We start from the raw sequence: 18,256 nt of genomic DNA on the forward strand, positions 1-18,256 counted from the left end.
TGTATCAAATGTCAAATCTATGGCCCCATACAAAGGGTACCGGCCGAAGCCCTCCACCCGGTTACTAAACCATGACCGTTCAGGGGTTGGGCCGTGGATATCATCAACAAAATCTATCCGGCCGCGTCCAACCAACACGCATGGATTGTGGTGGCAACCGACTATTTTACGAAATGGGTCGAGGCGGAGTCCTATCGATCAATTTCTAGCGCACAGGTGGTCAAATTCTTCGAGAAACACATCGTCCACAGGTTCGGTATACCTGAAACTATCACGGCCGACAACGGCCCAGTGTTCGCATCGGCCGAGACTCGGGAGTACACCGAAAAAATGGGGATCAAATTGATTCACTCAACGCCTTACTACCCCCAGTCTAACGGACAGGCCGAGGCGAGCAACAAGGTAATCAAGGGCATCCTTGAGAAAATGATTGAGGAAAAACCTAGGGCATGGCACGAATTACTCCCCGAAGCCCTTTGGGCTTATGAGTCTCAAAACGATCGACCACGGGCACATCTCCTTATGCCTTAACCTACGGTCATGATGCCATCGTTCCAATGGAGTTAAAGGTTCGGTCTCTCCGTGTGACCGAATAGCCTGGGGAAGAAAGGAAGGACTATGCGTAAGCTATGGCTCAGGAGTCGGAAGATTTGGAGTAGTCCAGACTCGATGCTTATAACCTAATGCAGGCACAGAAGCAAATCGCGGCAGGGGCCTATAACAGAAAGGTCAAGCAGAAGGCTTTCGCCGAAGATGACTTGGTATGGCGGGTCGTGCTTCCTATCGGGACTAAGGACCCTCAGTTCGGCAAATTCTCACCTAAATGGGAGGGGCCGTTTATTATCGAACGAATCCTGGGCCGAGGCGCATTCCAGTTAAGGGATAGGGATGGAGAATGGCACAACGTACCAATAAATGGCCAGTATTTAAAGAAGTATACCCCGTCATTATGGGAGACGGCCGAGAATGGGTTATGAGGTTTTGCAACTGGAACTAAACAACACAACGAAGATGAAAGAAAAAGCACACTTTCAGATAGAAGGAAAGAGGAATCATACTTCATTTAGTTTAAAAAGGGGTCACGATTACAAAGGAACGACCAGGTCATGGCCGATTACAACATATAGGTATACATATGAGAAAAGATTACATCCTAAATCTACGAACATCAGCTTCGTGGTCCCCTCGCTGGACAGGCAGACGTTTCTTCCCGAGGCAATATCTCCGCCACCCATGTCTTCACTAACCACGACCCCACCAGGGGCGGCACTCAGGACACGGTTACGACCAAGTGAACCAAGGGCTGTCATTCTGGCCAGGGGAAGGGGCGTCACTCTGGACTTGGATGCAGCCAGGTTGGAGCCAGGGCCGTCACTCAGGCCATGGCCAAGGCCGTCATTCTGGGCATGAACGTAACTGAGCGAAGCCAGGGCCGTCACTTCGGCCATGGGTGCAACCCGGGTGCCCAGCCGAATGAACACGGCCACGTTGGAATCATCATACCAGGCCCTCCCATCTTCATCAATCGCATTTCGGTTTCTCCTCGACCTCACAGGGTGGAAGTTCATCTTCCTCCAGGTCCGGGAAGGGATCTCGGCCGCATTTTGGTTCTAGCTCACGTCGACTTTCCAAGATGAAAGACAGTTGGTAAACAGCAGGAGAGTAAGAGCCATCTGGTTCTGGCCAAACTGCCAGGTCGCGAGGTTCAGCGGATATGGCTCCCCAGTTTTGGAAGGGCTACAATAGGGACCACTAGAGCAGATTAAAATGAATGAGAGAAGGAGTAGAGGAGGATCGAAGCCCATGAATCACTAAGCAAGAGGAGAGTTTCAGAATCAGAGAGAGAAGGCTGAGGAAAACTAGGGAGTTCAGAGTGAACTTTCGAGGAGCATGGACTTAAGGATTTTGAAGGCGTGAAGAAAAATGAGGGAAGGCAGGGTTTTTATACAAGCGCTGGGATTCAAAACAGTAGGTGTGATTCTCGAAAAACGAAATGGCCTGACAACGCACTCGGAGCACGCGAAGATGTGTCTGAAACCTGGGGGCCGACGTTTCGATTGACGAGGCAAAATGATGGCTCACACAAATCGAAAGCACGATGACGTGTCGGAAGCCCAGAGGCCGTCGTTTCATTTGACGAGGCGAAGCGACGCCTCGAGTAAGTCTGGGCAATGATGGCCTGCACGACATGCTTGGGCATTAAATACGCCAGCTGTCCTGCGCATTTAATGCACCAGTTGTCAATCACCTCAGAAGGAATGCAAAGGGTCCATCCCCTGGAATCCATTCGGCCTACTGATCGGTTCATAATTGTATATCATTTTGTACCCTTCTAGCTTATGATTTGGTTATGTTTTTGAGTTAAACTTGTACTTTTAATCCTTTTTGTGTTTATCTTTCAGCTTTAGGGAACAATGATGGCTTTGGATAGGAAATGATGCAATCCATGCATGTTAAAGCCTGATTTGGATAAAGGGAAGAAGAGCTTAAAGACAAACTCATTTTGGCTACAGCCCCCTGCCAGTCCAGTTCCGTAGGTCATATTGCAAGCATTGTTTCAACAACCTACATAGCTCGAATGAGGCCACATTCTTCATGAAAGTTGTTCCAATTGGTGTGTACTATAACATATCCAAAATTCAGCCCCATTGGATAAATTTGGAGTCCGTTACCTAGCAAACACAGAACCATGCTCAGGATGGATCTTATCAGCGCGGAAAATGAGTTAGCAATTTGTTTCGGCCTTATCTTCTTCCTCCGACCTTGGATTGGCCCAAATAACATATGGCTGGAAAGAAGACATTCTGAACTTCAATTTAGAGTGCTTAAAGTCCTAATTTGATTAAGAGAAGCCCAAGTTGTAAGCCCTTGAAGTTGCTGGTCATGCTGACCTCAGCATGTGCTGGTTGGATGCTTGGTCATGGTGAGCTAGGTATGAGCTATCATTTCTGGTTGGAAGCTTGGTCATGGTGACATGAAGATGAGCTAGGGCTGCTGGTGGGATCTATTGGTGAAGTGCATCAACCAATTCAAGATTTTCTAATACAAGTGCATCACCCAATTTAGATTTTCTAATACAAGTGCATCAACCATTTCAGATTTTATAAAACAAGTGTTGTATGCATTAGCCATTTTGAATTCAGATTTTCACTTCCCCTAGGCCTATAAATAGGGAAGTTCTCTAAGCTTGTAAACACACCCCAAGGGGGGGAGCTCTCAAGCACTTCTCTAGAGCTCCCTTCCCTTCTCTCCCTCAAATTCTCTTAGTTTCCCTTTGTAGTTCTCAATTGTTGTAATAAGATCATTCTATTAAATTTTCTTTGTACTAAATATCAAACATCTCTCTACTTCCCTTCTCTTCCAAAAGTCTTCATGTCTCAAACACTTCACAAACACATTCCCTTCCAAAATCCTCAAAGCTCTCAAACACATGTTCTTCCAAAATTCTCTAAAGTTCCCAAACACTTTCTTCTCCCTCCTCAAAGTTCTCAAACACTTCCTTTCTTCCTCAAAGTTCTCTTAGTTTCCTTAATGTTTTCTTAGTTGTAATTTATTTTTCTTTGTTATGTAAATTCTTTTCTTAAGTTTTCAAGTTGAATTAGTTTCCAAGTTTCAATTATGGTTTTTGTTCTTATTCATTATGCTTATAAGTTAATATGCTAGTTTGAATGATTGATCACCATTTAGGCTTGCATGTTAGCTATCTTGGTTTGAATTAAGAGTATACACCATGCTTTAATTCGAATTGAACTATGAATAGGAAGAGTATGTATGGACATTCGACAACAGGGATTAGATACATGCTTGGTTGTTTAAAATGTTCTTCTATGCTTAATGGGTTCCTAATGCTTAATTTTAGGTTAGACAACAAATGATCAAATTAGGGAATTAGGAACACAAGGTTATGACCACACACCATGGCTTAATCATACTTTAGCTAGAATCAATCCATTAATCTAATTGAACTTGGGAACTTATTTGCTTGAGTTACTTATTTCTTTCTTCCTTGTTTTATTTATTTCCTCTTTTTCATTTCTGTTTTGTGTAGGGAAACTAAATTGGATCATTCAATCACCAATCCCTGTGGAATCGACCTCGCACTTACATACGCTAAACTACCAACGGCTCGTGCACTTGCGAGTATCACAAGTTGAGGATGCAGCTTAATCCATTTTGGTGGAGCTAAATCTACGCAACACCTCCGCCCATGCCGAGACCGAAGAATCCGGGGATGTGGGGGCAATGTTCGTACCTAATAAATCACGGTCGTACACTAACCAAAGGAGTTTTCCCCCTCGACCTCTAGACCTATTCGCGATCCAAAACGCGGCGTTTCTGCCTTCCTCAAAACAAAGGAAAAGTTGCGAAGGCATAGTCATCTCGGCCTTACAACCACGGTATCGTCAGGCTGAGGCCGAAGGACGAAGGGGACACGGCCGAAGATATTAAGAGTCAAATCGTCACATGGCAGCAGGGTCCCACGCTTCATTTAATGAAGTAACGCCTCTGACTAGCAAACCCACTAGCCGCAAAAGGGCATTTAATGCACGAGGGAAGAAGGGAAGTGACTGAAGTCAGGATTTGGTGACAGAAATCCGAGTGGTTAGGCGCAAACATACTTACCAATATTCTTACAAATTGAGGTTAGATCACCAACCACCAAACAGGGGCATTAAATGCGTCCCCACGGCCAGAAGCGCAGGACCCACGATCAGGGCGGCGGCCGAGATTTACCAGGATTCATGGGGTCACACCACCATGCTTCACGATCCCAAATGTCGATTGGACTACCCACTTACTCTGATCAGGCTCCACCATGCAGATTTTCAGCCTCGATTACTCCTCCAAGAGCTCTTCCTATAAATACCAAGTTCAAGCTACATTCAAAGGGTTCAAACACCAAACCAAAAGCCTCTCACGGAGCAAATTATATTTTCCTGTAATGAACTTTCATTATCTTTACTTGCTTTCCTAGGAGTAGTGTTAGATTGTAAGGAGAATCCGTTCATCAATATATCATACGACCCTTGATTTTCAAGGCGCCGGAGCACCATCTCTGTTACTCTTTCATTCATCCCATATATCATACGACCGTCGCTCCCTGAGCAACGCGCCAGAGCAACGCCCAAAATCCACCATCAACACCACCACTAAACGGCCTTGTAGCTCAGGCCGTGAACCTGACGGCCGAGATTAGTTCCTCTCTCGGCCACAGTCGTTTGATTAGGAGTCGAACCCAAACAGGCGCACCACTCAACCATTTCATCTACATCACCAACTCGATGCACGGTAGACCGTGCTGGCACGCCCGCGCACAACCGCACTGCATCCAAAAGAAGGAAGCCACGTGTTAACGCATATCCCCTCGGCCCGGATCTCCAGGCCGTGAGATTTGCGCAGCCAACAATTATAGGGTATGGCTAAACATGGGATGGTATCTTAAAGGGTAGGAGTAATGTGGATGATGAAAGAAAGGCTTAAGTGTTTGGATGCAAAATTGGGTAAAGGAAGCACACAACAGGGAAGGATATCAAAGCCTTTTAGTGACTTAAACACACATAGCCTACATCATATCAATGGGTACATCCTTTCCACAAATGTCAGCAAGCAACATAGTATCTGCAAAAGATCAAATAGTTCTTAGTATTCAATGAATATAATGAGATCATCATAAGAAGAATCTGGGAAGTTGTAAGAGTAGAAACAAAATAAACCCTCTCAAGGAATGGAATAGGCTCAAATTAGCTCACTAGGGCAGTCTCCACTATTCTTCTAAAGATATTTGAGTATGGCACCTTGTGGACCGAAATTCCAATTGCGTGACAGTGTGTACGGTAGAAATTCTAATGCAAACACTTTCATGGCAACACATTGGCAAAGAATTAGTGACAATGACATTGCATATACATCTTCATTAGTAAGCAAAAGAAATTTTTCATTAAGACTCAAAAATTCAACAAGTTTCATCCCACACCTCAAACCTGAATGAAACATTGTCCTCAATGTTTAAAGAAAAGGAAATGCAATGCAATAACCAAACTAGACATAAAAGGCATGAACGGAATCAACTCTAAACTAAAATAAAAACAACAACAACATAACTTGGTTGGGTTGCCAATAGTTAGGGTGTGGTGAACTCAAGGGAGTCCACAACTTGTGTTTCCACAACATCATCCAAGTATTGTTTCAAACGCTGCCCGTTCACCTTGAAAGTTGTCCCGTCTTTCAGGTTCTCAATCTCAATAGCTCCATGAGGAAAAACTTGAATACTTTTGTACCTGGCTTGAATTCTTTCTTGAGAATGGCTTTGATATGATAACGTTTGGTCCTATCTTTGTAGATTTTGGCATTCTCATAACCTTTGTTCCTTAACTCCTCCAATTGATTAATCTGCAATTTTCTGACATTCCCAGCTTCTTTGAGATCAAAATAGAACTTTTTAATTGCCCAATATGCTCGATGCTCAAGCTCCATTGGTAGATGACTAGCTTTCCCAAACACAAGTCTATAAGGGGTCATCCCAATAGGGGTCTTATAGGCAGTCCTATATGCCCAAAGTGCATCATTGAGTTGCAGTGCCCAATCTTTTCGAGTAGGATTGACAGTTTTCTCGAAAATATTCTTGATCTCTCTATTGCTGATCTCAACTTGTCTAGAAGTTTGAGGATGATATGGAGTCGCCACTCTATGTGTGATATTGTTCTTTTTCATTAAGGCCTCAAACGATTTGTTACAAAAGTGGCTGCCACCATCACTAATGATAGCCCTAGGAGTTCCAAACCTAGTGAAAATCATATCTCTCAGGGTTTTTTAGGACAACTCTATGATCATTAGTCCTTGTAGCCAACGCCTCCACCCATTTGGATACATAATCTACATCAACAAGAATGTAAGTATAACCAAAAGAGGAAGGAAAAGGTCCCATGAAATCTATACCCCATATGTCAAACAGCTCCACAACCAAAATGTTGTTCGGTGGCATCATATTCCTCCGGCTTATGTTTCCCATTCTTTGACACCTACCACATTTAGAACAGAAATCAAAGGCATCTTTTAAAAAGAGAGGGCCAAAAGAAATTAGATTGAAGAACCTTAGTTGTTGTTTTCTTGGCACCAAAATGACCTCCACATGCAAATTCATGACTGAACTTGAGTATGCTTTGCTGCTCATTCTCTGGGACACACCTCCTTATGATTTGGTCGGGGCTATGTTTGAACAAATATAGATCATCCCAGAAGTAATGTTTGGTTGTGGCAAAGAACTTCTTTCTTTCCTGAAAAGTTAGATCATCTCTCAAAACACCACTAGCAAGATAATTAACAAGATCAGCATACCATGGTTCTTGATCATGAATGGCAAATAGTTATTTCTTGAAAAGATTCATTAAGGGGCAGGACATCCTCGTTCTCGTGGTTACCACGATGATACGGGAGAGATGATCAACAACAACATTCTCACACACTTTCTTATTTCGGATTTCTAAATCAAATTCTTGTAACAACAATGCCCATCGAAGCAAGCATGGCTTAGCATCCTTCTTGGTTAACAAGTACCTAAGTGTTGCATGGTCAGAATATACAATCACTTTAGAACCAACAAGGTATGAACAAAACTTCTCTAAAGCAAAAATCACAGCAAGCAACTCCTTCGCAGTTGTAGAGTAATTGAGCTGAGCATCATTTAATGTTCGGCTTGCATAATAGATGACATGAGGGAGCTTATTCACTCTTTGACCTAGGACTGCACCAAGAGCATAATCAGAAGCATCACACATTAATTCAAAAGGTAAAGACCAATCTGGTGCCTTGATAATTGGAGTTGACGTTAGTTCAAGTTTCCAGGTGTTAAATGCATCTAAACAATCTTTATCAAAGTTGAAAACGACATCTTTAGCCAAAAGATTGCATAGAGGACGAGTGATTTTGGAGAAATCTTTAATAAAATGACGATAAAAACCTCCATGTCCTAGAAAACTCCTCACACCCTTCACTGAAGTAGGGGATGGCAAATTAGAAATCAAATTAATCTTTGCTTTGTCTACCTCAATGCCTTTGCTAGAAATAGCATGGCCTAACACAATACCTTGCTTCACCATGGAGTGACACTTCTCCCAATTCAAAATTAGATTCGTTTCCTGGCATCTCTTAAGCACTAATGACAAGTGGTTAAGACAATCATCAAAAGAGGATCCAAAAACTGAAAAGTCGTCCATAAAAACCTCAATGAACCTCTCTATCATGTCTGAAAAGATAGCCATCATGCATCGTTGGAAGGTAGCTGGGGCATTGCATAAACCAAATGACATTCGTCTATATGCAAATGTTCCAAAAGGGCATGTGAATGTTGTCTTCTTTTGATCCTCCCATGCTATTGCAATTTGATTATAACCTGAAAAACCATCAAGGAAACAATAATGTGAGTGACCAGCTAGTCTTTCAAGCATTTGATCAATGAAAGGCAAAGAAAAGTGATCCTTTCTAGTGGCAATTTTTAGCTTCCGATAATCAATGCAAACTCTCCATCCCTTGATGGGTCTTGTTGACACTAGATCATTGTTCTCATTCTTGACCACTAATGCCTAGCTTCTTTGGGACAACTTGGATAGGACTCACCCATTTGCTATCTGAGATAGGATAAATGACTCCTACATTAAGTAATTTGAGTATTTCAGTTCTTACAACATCCTTCATGTGTGGGTTGAGTCTCCTTTGGGGCTCACGAGTTGGCTTGGCATCCTCCATCAAAATTTGATGCATGCACATTGTAGGGCTTATTCCCTTAATGTCTGCAATGGTCCATCCAATGGCATTCTTGTGGTCTCTCAAAACTTTAATCAACTTATCCTCCTCTAATGGTGAAAGGTCAGGAGCTATAATGATGGGAAGGGTTTCTATCTCACCAAGGTAAACATATTTAAGGTGTTGTGGAAGAAGTTTTAGCTCAAGTTTAGGTGGCTTGACAGTGGAGGGAACTAGTTTAGTGGTGGCAGGTTCAAGAGGCTCTACAATGGGTGAAATGGAAGAAATGAATGGTTTCGAAACCTCAAGGGCAGCCACAACTTCAATGAACTCAGATTCATCATCAAGGTCACCTAAAGGTAGTGTCAAAACAATTTCTAAAGCATCATCAGATTGTGCCTGCACAAATTTAGAAAAAACCAAGGAATCCAAACTATCACTTGAAAAACAATCAAGTGAATTAGACTGATGAGTTAAGGATTCAAGCACTTTGAATTCTACGGTTTGGCCAAGGACTGTCATTTTCAAAATGCCATTTGTCACATCAATGAGAGTGTTTGTTGTGGCCATGAATGGTCTTCCAAGCAAGATAGGCAGCTCACGGTCATGAATGGTTGCATCTCCCATGTCTAACACTACAAAATTAGCAGGCAATATTAACTTATCAACTTGAACCAAAATATCTTCAACTATACCTCTAGGATATTTCATTGAGCGATCAGCAAATTGTAAGCTGAGTGTGTTGTTTTTCAACTTTCCCAAACCTAGTTGAAGGTACACTGAATAAGGCATTAGATTGATACTTGCACCTAAATCCAACATGGCTTTCTCAGCTCGTTTATCTCCAATGGTTATGCCGATGGTAAAACTAACTGGATCCTTAAGCTTAGGAGGAAGTTTCCTTTGATGGACAGCACTTACATTTTCAGACACCAACACCTTCTCATGAGGGCTATACCTTCTCTTGTGTGAGTTCAACTCCTTAAAAAATGTAGCATAAGTTGGCATATTCCTGATCACATCAAGTAAAGGCAAGTTAACATTGACTTTACTAAGTATATCATAAATTTCAGCAAAAGACTTATCGTGTTTGCTTTTAGCAAGACGTCTAGGGAAAGGAATTGGTGGCACATAAGGGTTCTCGGCCTTGTGCAATATAGGTGAAATTGTTGACGTGCAAATGGGAATTGCTTCTTTTGGTGTCATCTCTTTCTTGCTTTCATCACATGCATTCATGGTATCATTATTAGTAACTTTATTGCCAACTTTATTATCAATAACCTTACCACTTCTAAGAACTGAGATTGCTTTGGCATGCTCATGATACTTGGGATTCACATTTGGCTGGCTAGGGAATTTTTCAAGTTCTCTTTGGTTCAAAGTATCTGCAATTTGTCCTAATTGAATCTCCATCTTGGTAAAGGCAGCAAAATGTTGTTGAAGAGCACCATTAGTAGTTTGCTGGAATTGCAAAGTATTTTGGGCCAACAACTTGACTGTGTCCTCCAATGAACTTGGTTTGGGTTGGAATGATGAACTCACTTGATTTTGATTTTGATTGTTGCTCCAAGAGAAGTTTGGGTGATTCCTCCAACCAGGATTATAAGTGTTCGAGAAGGGGTCATTTCTTGGCCTTTGGTTGTAAGAATTCATCATGTGGGCTTGTTCCAGGACAAACTCAGGATAAGCATTACTAGCTGAACACATGTGAGTTGAGTGTCCTTGAACATTGCAAATAGCATAAACTTCGACTTGGGGAACTTTAGGTACCATGTTGAGCATGACGTCAAGCTTCCTTTGTAAACCAGCAACCTGTAAAGCAAGCTCATTGTTAGGACCAATCTCAAAGATACCAGCACTTTTACCTCTTGTATCATTGTGTTGAGCATTGGATCCCAACATCTCAAATATTTCATATGACTCTTGAGCATTCTTTTTCTTTAAAGCTCCACCTGCAGCATTATTGACAGTAGATTGACAAGTTTGGGTTAGTCCATCATAAAAAATTTGCATTTGTAAGTATAGAGGTAACCCATGATGTGGACATTGCATTAAAGTTCCTTTGAAACGCTCCCAACATTCATTGAATGGTTTGCCATCATGTTGTGAGAAGTTGAAAATCTGTGACTTAAGGTGGCTGTCTTTTGGGCGGAGAAAAACTTCTCCAAGAAATTCTTAGCTTCCGCATCCCAAGTGGTTAGTGATCCAGGGGTTAATGACATCAACCAAGTCTTTACTCTATCTTTCAAAGTGTAAGAGAAAACCCTCATTCTCAGATTTGCTTTAGACACATCCTTCAAAGGCAAAGTACAAACAACAGTATAAAATTCTTTAATGTGAGCCAAAGGATCTTCGTTAGGCAAACCATAAAAAGAAGGAAGCATTTGAGAGTGAGAAGATTTAAGCTCATAGTTTCTAGCTTCTGTGGACAGCAAGATGCATGAAGGTGAATTTGGTATGACTAGTTAAGCTAAATCCTCCAAAGCACGTTGGTCATTGGTTGCCATCTCTTCTTCTTTTTCTTCTTCTTCTTCTTGATCTGAGTTAAAGATGTTGAACTGAGAGTACTCTTCTAAACTTGCAGAATTGGAGGTTCCGGCTTCCAAGTGATTGAGAATAGATTCAATGGCTACCTCCCATGCTTCAACAAGCCTTTCTTCAAGTTCAACAAGAGATGGTTGTTGTGTACCATGGATGTGTACCATGGATTGGTTGGACCCTAATGGTTCCTGATTGAGAGTGTTTCTTAACCGCTGATACAACTTGTTCAAGCAATGGTTTGCTCGACATGCAATACCTAAAAACTAAAGAAAGTAAGCAATAGTAACAAGACTCTTAATCAAGTCCCCGGCAACGGCGCAATTTTCTTGTTGGATAGATTTTACTCTATCTATTTCTCGCAAGTGAACGAACCAATTATAGTATAGGAATGCAAGAACAAGGTCGTTCCATAGAGACTTGGAAGAAAGACACTTACTACTGCTACTTAGACTCACAAGTAACCCTAAGACTAAACAGAATTTAAATGAGGTTGAGTTTAGTTTGTTTGGAGTGAAAACTACTAAAAGGGAATGCAAAATAGCAAGTGACCAGCAAGTAGATGTTTTAGAAAATTTAGAGACAATGAAACAAGCACTATGGGTTCAACTTCACCATGACAATCCAATTTCAAGCTACAAGTTAACAATCATCCAAATTGATTAATTCAATTTTTGGAGTTCGTTTTTTCTTATATATGATTATCCATATGGTGTTTGGTTTTAATAAAGTATTCAGAAACGCAGTTTAGCTATGATGTTCAGTCCAAATTATAAATCTGAATCCATTAAGCTTAAGAAGAACTCTAAGGAACTAAGTAAACATTTAAACATTGTGTTTGTCCTAAATGCATACCCACTCATTCACTAATCAGTTCAAGAGTCATATGGTGTTTATGTAAACTTGAACAAGATAACCAACATGCAGGTGTTAATAGTGGCCAGCTATTTAAACATGCATAAAGATTCAACTAAGAACAAGTGAATGAGACTAGAAAATTAGAAGTAATCAACAAAGAGTAACATTAACTTGAAAACATGAAACTCTCTTGTCATGCTACATTGAAACCCTACCTATGGTAATTAGTTATGCCCCATTAATGGAAAATACATTTGAATCATAATAAACATGGAGAGAGTAATGATCGGTTCATAATTGTATATCATTTTGTACCCTTCTAGCTTATGATTTGGTTATGTTTTTGAGTTAAACTTGTACTTTTAATCCTTTTTGTGTTTATCTTTCAGCTTTAGGGAACAATGATGGCTTTGGATAGGAAATGATGCAATCCATGCATGTTAAAGCCTGATTTGGATAAAGGGAAGAAGAGCTTAAAGACAAACTCATTTTGGCTACAGCCCCCTGCCAGTCCAGTTCCGTAGGTCATATTGCAAGCATTGTTTCAACAACCTACATAGCTCGAATGAGGCCACATTCTTCATGAAAGTTGTTCCAATTGGTGTGTACTATAACATATCCAAAATTCAGCCCCATTGGATAAATTTGGAGTCCGTTACCTAGCAAACACAGAACCATGCTCAGGATGGATCTTATCAGCGCGGAAAATGAGTTAGCAATTTGTTTCGGCCTTATCTTCTTCCTCCGACCTTGGATTGGCCCAAATAACATATGGCTGGAAAGAAGACATTCTGAACTTCAATTTAGAGTGCTTAAAGTCCTAATTTGATTAAGAGAAGCCCAAGTTGTAAGCCCTTGAAGTTGCTGGTCATGCTGACCTCAGCATGTGCTGGTTGGATGCTTGGTCATGGTGAGCTAGGTATGAGCTATCATTTCTGGTTGGAAGCTTGGTCATGGTGACATGAAGATGAGCTAGGGCTGCTGGTGGGATCTATTGGTGAAGTGCATCAACCAATTCAAGATTTTCTAATACAAGTGCATCACCCAATTTAGATTTTCTAATACAAGTGCATCAACCATTTCAGATTTTATAAAACAAGTGTTGTATGCATTAGCCATTTTGAATTCAGATTTTCACTTCCCCTAGGCCTATAAATAGGGAAGTTCTCTAAGCTTGTAAACACACCCCAAGGGGGGGAGCTCTCAAGCACTTCTCTAGAGCTCCCTTCCCTTCTCTCCCTCAAATTCTCTTAGTTTCCCTTTGTAGTTCTCAATTGTTGTAATAAGATCATTCTATTAAATTTTCTTTGTACTAAATATCAAACATCTCTCTACTTCCCTTCTCTTCCAAAAGTCTTCATGTCTCAAACACTTCACAAACACATTCCCTTCCAAAATCCTCAAAGCTCTCAAACACATGTTCTTCCAAAATTCTCTAAAGTTCCCAAACACTTTCTTCTCCCTCCTCAAAGTTCTCAAACACTTCCTTTCTTCCTCAAAGTTCTCTTAGTTTCCTTAATGTTTTCTTAGTTGTAATTTATTTTTCTTTGTTATGTAAATTCTTTTCTTAAGTTTTCAAGTTGAATTAGTTTCCAAGTTTCAATTATGGTTTTTGTTCTTATTCATTATGCTTATAAGTTAATATGCTAGTTTGAATGATTGATCACCATTTAGGCTTGCATGTTAGCTATCTTGGTTTGAATTAAGAGTATACACCATGCTTTAATTCGAATTGAACTATGAATAGGAAGAGTATGTATGGACATTCGACAACAGGGATTAGATACATGCTTGGTTGTTTAAAATGTTCTTCTATGCTTAATGGGTTCCTAATGCTTAATTTTAGGTTAGACAACAAATGATCAAATTAGGGAATTAGGAACACAAGGTTATGACCACACACCATGGCTTAATCATACTTTAGCTAGAATCAATCCATTAATCTAATTGAACTTGGGAACTTATTTGCTTGAGTTACTTATTTCTTTCTTCCTTGTTTTATTTATTTCCTCTTTTTCATTTCTGTTTTGTGTAGGGAAACTAAATTGGATCATTCAATCACCAATCCCTGTGGAATCGACCTCGCACTTACATACGCTAAACTACCAACGGCTCGTGCACTTGCGAGTATCACAAGTTGAGGATGCAGCTTAATCCATTTTGGTGGAGCTAAATCTATGCAACAAGTAAAAAAAACCCGTGAAGAACTAATTATGTTGTTGAAGAGCTTCTCACAGCTTCCACCATGTATGATGTAGCCAGAGATGAAGAATGGTGTAGATGGTGTGGATTGTATGGATTGTGTTTGGGAAATGATGGGAAGGTGAAGGATGGAGTGATCTGTGGGAGAAGTGTATGAGGCTGTGATTGATGAATGTTTGAGGAGAATGTGAGAGTAGTGCTGGGCTGGGTGAACTTTTGGGAAATGGAAGAGAGGGAGTGTCAATCCCAGGATGTGATTCATTAAAGTGTTTGGAATGAAAGTGGTATTTATAGGGAGAAGGATAGGGGACATCTGATTTGAATATGACTTCTACCTACCGCACTTGCAATTGAAAATCAGTTTCTTGGCTGCTGCACTTCACCAACAAATCCCACCAGAAACGATAGCTCATGCATAGCTCATCATGACCAAGCAACAATTAGGTCATTCTTAGGTCAAAATGACGAACAACTTCTTGGGCTCACGAATTGGGTTTCTCTTAATCAAATGACAACTTTGAGCCCACCATCTTCAAGGTCAGAATGTCTTCTTCCAACCACATGTAATTTGGCCCAATCCAAGCTTGGATAAAGAAGATAAGTTCGAAACGAATTTCTAACTCAGTCTCCAGTTTTTGCACATTTTTGCACCATTTTGCTTCAAATGCCTCAAGTGGTACCTAGAGTTTAATGAACTGAATGATAAATACAAAATAGAAAAGCACAAGTTTTACTTAAAAACATGACCAAACAATAGGGTAAAGTGCTACAAAATGATACAGAATTATGCATTGATACCCTACCTATGCACCCAAGATACCGTGTTCAAGTGCCCCTCCCCCAATATAGCTCGTGTTAAAAAATAAAAAATAAAAAAACAAATTCAGAACACCATCTCTCACACAATAACATACATTCGCAGACCATATAATCAATTTGGAGGCACTTCGCATGATCATACAATCATGGTTCGTTTGATAACCATTTCAATTTTTATTTTCATTTTCACGTTTTGTTTCTCCTCCCTCTCATCCTCCCTCAACTTTGGAGGTTCTAATTTTCTTTTTCTTCTTTGTGCCTTCTATATCTTGATTTTTCTCACTTTTTCACTTCAGATCTTTTGCCCTAATTTTAATCTTACTATGTAAATCCTTTCAAATTCTCTCCATGCTTTTGTGGATGTTTACTATGGAATATTTGCAAATAGTTATTATCTTTTTTGGGATGATTATATGTTTTTTCTTCTTTGAGTTTATTGCTACGTGGTGCCTAACATTTTTTCCACATATGAGTGTTGATCATTTTAATTTTAGAAACGTTGATATAGATCCAAATTTTCATTGAGAAGTTGGGTTTAATCCTCGGATTTGGTGACTTTGATACAAGTCCTTTGACGTTTAGCACATAAGTTATAGGTAACAATTTTTGTTTTTGTTCACCTTGCGGTAGAGGTATATTACATACTCTTGTGGATATATTATCCTATAGTGTAGGTATATTGTTCTATTGCCTATTGCATAGGTATATATGTGTGTGTGTGTGTGTGTGTGTGTGTGTGTGTGTTTCATATTTTCAACAATGTATAATAGTATTTTATGTACCTTTTTTTTTAGGGATTCTTAGATCTAGGTCCAAAACAATTAGTTGTCATTGGGTTTAGTCCACGCGTTTTTGGTTTTAGATATAGGTCCTTTGACTTTTATTATTTTTTTGTTGTGTCTATTTTACCCATTCGGGTAAATAAGGAAAACACATTGAAAATCTAAATTTAATGCATTATTTCATCATAATTGAATTTCATATTTTAAATTTTGAATTATTTCCTTGATAATATTTACCTAATATATGGATAAAATACAATTTAATTAATGAAAGTAAAAATTATTCAAGTAATCACCCACATGAAATTATGTGCCTAACATACAGGTAAGTAGTGCTATTATTAGCAATGGAAAAAACTTGTGATAAATCGTGTTACCCATAAGTCAGGAACATAAATTAAAAGACTACCTATAAGTTAGGAACATAAAATAGAAGACTACATATAAGTTAGATATAAAAATAGACAAATAAAAAAGTATGTTACCTATAAAAAAACAAAGGTACATAAAATACTATTATACATTGTTGAAAATATAAAAAACACACACACACACACATATATATACCTATGCAATAGGCAATAGAACAATATACCTATACTATAGGATAATATATCCACAAGAGTATGTAATATACCTCTACCACAGGGTGAACAAAAACAAAAATTGTTACCTATAACTTATGTGTTAAACGATGTGCTACTGTATTTGCTTCCCTAAAAACACTTGAACAATCAGTAATTCCAAGGCAAGAGAAGCATGATGAAACTTACCCAAAGGATGGTCAACAACTTCTGTGCAAGCATTAGCACATCTAATGGCCATTGATGGACCACCCTTTTTGGGATGAATGAGGTTGGAGTGCCAGTCACCATCCATAAGAGCACGGATTCAGATTAGCCCAACGGTGTGGTTCTTAGTGCAGCCATGACCATTTGGCTACCAGTATCTCCACAAAATGTGTTCAATTTTTTCAAGGATGAAAGAACTCACTTTGGGATATGTTTGCAATATTTACCTTTTCTATTCAATGACAAACATCATAAATGGCTAATTATTATCACATGAATTACTATTACCCGATTTAAGGCATAAAGGGCAACATTGGAACGAAAAATGATTTTAAAAAAATAAAAATAAAAAGATAACATCATAAAATATTTAAAAAGGAATGTAATCCTATGTGGCACAAAAGTTAAAGGACTTGTATCAAAGTCACCAAATCCGATGATTAAATCCAACTTCTCAATGAAAATTTGGATCTATATCAACTTTTCTATTTTTTTCATAGGCAACATACTTTTTTATTTGTCTATTTTTATATCTAACTTATATGTAGTCTTCTATTTTATGTTCCTAACTTATAGGTAGTCTTTTAATTTATGTTCCTGACTTATGGGTAACACGATTTATCACTAAGTTTTTTCCATTGCTAATAATAGCACTACTTACCTGTATGTTAGGTACATAATTTCATGTGGGTGATTACTTGAATAATTTTTACTTTCATTAATTAAATTGTATTTTATCCATATATTAGGTAAATATTATCAAGGAAATAATTCAAAATTTAAAATCTGAAATTCAATTATGATGAAATCATGCATTAAATTTAGATTTTCAATGTGTTTTCCTTATTTACCCGAATGAGTAAAATAGACACAACAAAAAAATAATAAAAGTCAAAGGACTTACATCTAAAACCAAAAACGCGTGGACTAAACCCAATGACAATTAATTGTTTTGGACCTAGATCTAAGAACCCCTTTTAATTTTAGTGGAAGTGATTTAGAAAAATGAATATGGGCTTGTTTGACTTCAAGGTTGTATTAGTTATCCAAACAATCCAATGTTTGCTTTTTGATGGATTAATTAGTAAAGCCCGTGTGGTGTTACTTAGTGGGTTGAGCCTTTTCATCTTTACCTATGCAAGGCTAGAACCATAAATTTATCAAGGGGTGGGCTAGCTAAAGTTATTAGCTTAAAATCCAATCATCATTTTTTTTTTAACTTACAATTTATGGAGGCTTTATATAAATAAAAGTATACATTAGTATAAACCACAATAGTTATAAACACAAGAAAAAAAAAATGGAATTAGAGCCATATTATTCATGAAAGGAAGAATTTCATTTAGAAAAAAAAAGGTTATCTTTTGGAGACAAATCAATGAAAAAAAATAAAATTGGAGAGTTAGAGCTAAGGACTTTACCCTTATTGTGGGTTATTGGTGTTGGGACAGTCTTTGATACCATATACACGAAAAAACTTTGACTATGCATATTAGTGTTGCCAATGTATGAAATTGTGTATTTTAT

The 18,256-nt window shown here is 39.0% G+C and overlaps 1 non-coding gene and 1 pseudogene across 1 annotated transcript; one reads left to right on the forward strand and one right to left on the reverse strand.

The window, feature by feature from the left end:
• Positions 1-5,563: 5,563 nt before the first annotated feature.
• Positions 5,564-11,444, reverse strand: LOC110756301 (uncharacterized; annotated as a pseudogene).
• On the forward strand, positions 10,769-10,875 carry LOC148294884 (small nucleolar RNA R71). Its single transcript, XR_015835569.1, has one exon. It is a non-coding gene; the product is annotated as a small nucleolar RNA R71 (small nucleolar RNA).
• Positions 11,445-18,256: the final 6,812 nt, after the last annotated feature.

This window comes from Prunus avium, chromosome 4, assembly GCF_965620075.1.
Source record: "Prunus avium chromosome 4, drPruAviu1.hap1.1, whole genome shotgun sequence".
NCBI lineage: Eukaryota > Viridiplantae > Streptophyta > Magnoliopsida > Rosales > Rosaceae > Prunus > Prunus avium.